Raw genomic sequence first — 1861 nt, 5'->3', positions numbered from 1 at the left:
CCTTTATGGGACATGGAACTCATCCAGATAGTTACAGTTTTCTTCCCACTTAGTTTTATTATTTATTTCATAATTTCATACTCATTACATAAATCAACTTACATGCTTAGAAATAATATCAAACAATTGTAAAGTTTTACTTATTTATACATAAATATTTAAATAAATAAATAAACTACATAACACCAGGTCAGTGAAAGCAACTACAAAAACAATCTGACCGTTCGCACGCCCTTGGGCCGTGGCCGGGCGCCAGCTCTTCTTTCCGTTTGCGCTGTGAGCTGAGCCGGTGTATGTGCAGCAATAACATGTCAGCCCCGCTGTCAGCCATCGTGCCCGCCGCCTGGAAGGCCGCCGCCGCGGTGATTTTCGTTCATGGATTGGGAGATACTGGGCACAGATGGATAGAAGCCTTTGCAGGTATCAGAAGTTCACATATCAAATATGTCTGTCCGCATGTGCCTGTTATGCCTTTACATTAAATATGAACATGGCTGTGCCTTCACAGTTTGATATTATTGGGCTTTCACCAGATTCACAGGAGGATGAACCTGGGATTAAACAGGCAGCAGAAAATATAAAAGCTTTGATTGATCAAGAAGTGAGGAACGGCATTCCTTCTAACCGAATTATTTTAGGAGGATTTTCTCAGGGAGGAGTTTTATCTTTATATACTGCCCTTACCACGTAGCAGAAACTGGCGGGTGTCACTGCGCTCAGTTGCCGGCTTCCACTTCGGGCTTCATTTCCACAGGGTCCTATCAGTGGCGCTAATAGAGATATTTCTATTCTCCAGTGCCACGGAGATTGTGACCCGTTAGTTCCCCTGATGTTTGGTTCTCTTATGATTGAAAAACTAAAAACACTGGTGAATCCAGCCGATGTGACCTTTAAAACCTATGAAGGTATGATGCATAGTTCATGTCAACAGGAAATTATGGATGTCAAGCAATTCATTGATAAACTCCTACCTCCAATTGATTGACGTCACTAAGAGGCCTTGTGTAGAAGTACACCAGCATCACTGTAGTAGAGTATAAACCTTTTCCCATGCCTAATCTTCAAATTTCTAATGTTTACAGTGTTAAAATGTTTTGCAAATACACGCCAATGACAGAGATCAAACAATGTCTCCTCATGAGAAATTTATGACCTTTTAAGTTTCTATACATGTATTCTTATAAGAAGATCCAGGATAGTCTATGTTAAAATAGATGAAGCAGGTAGCTTCTTTTTTCTCAAATGTAATTCAGCAAAATAATACAATACTGTCACCAGATTTTTTATTACATCATTTGAAAATTAGCAGTATGCTTACTGGAAATTTGTTCGGGTATAAATGAGCAGTTAAGATGTAAACAATTTATGCATGCTGTGACTTAGTCTATGGATTTATTCCAAAATTGCTTAATCACCATGCAGTGTCTGTATTTTTATATATGTATTCATATATACATGATTGTAATACGTAATAAGAATGAGGCGGTATTACATTATTCCTAATAATACAGACAATGCTATTCATTGTCAAAAAAGAGTAAAATTGTTGCCTTCAATTAATGACCCTTTTATTTTGGGACCAGGCTTTTCTTTTCCCTGATATTATTTCTATTTAATATTCTTTTCTCTCAAGGAAAAAAAGAAATTCATTCTTTCTTTATTGTCCTTCACAGTAGACCAAATATTGCCTCTCTGCCGTAGACAGCTACTGTCAATACATGCCGTAATTTGACATTCTGAGTCACAGATATAAGGTATTTAAAATCTATTTATGCTTTATAGAGAAACCAGACATTATGCACTACTTATTTCAAATTATATTCAAATTTACACCTATTTAGTTATTAGGATCTTCAACCCA

The 1861-nt window shown here is 36.9% G+C and overlaps 1 pseudogene; it reads left to right on the top strand.

Moving 5' to 3' along the window:
• Window positions 1-269: 269 nt before the first annotated feature.
• LOC100459247 (acyl-protein thioesterase 1-like) lies at window positions 270-1130 on the top strand (annotated as a pseudogene).
• Window positions 1131-1861: the final 731 nt, after the last annotated feature.

Source organism: Pongo abelii, chromosome 3, assembly GCF_028885655.2.
Source record: "Pongo abelii isolate AG06213 chromosome 3, NHGRI_mPonAbe1-v2.0_pri, whole genome shotgun sequence".
Classification (NCBI taxonomy): domain Eukaryota; kingdom Metazoa; phylum Chordata; class Mammalia; order Primates; family Hominidae; genus Pongo; species Pongo abelii.
The sequence above is the reverse complement of the archived record's forward strand: the minus strand, read 5'-3'. Positions and strand labels throughout refer to the sequence as shown.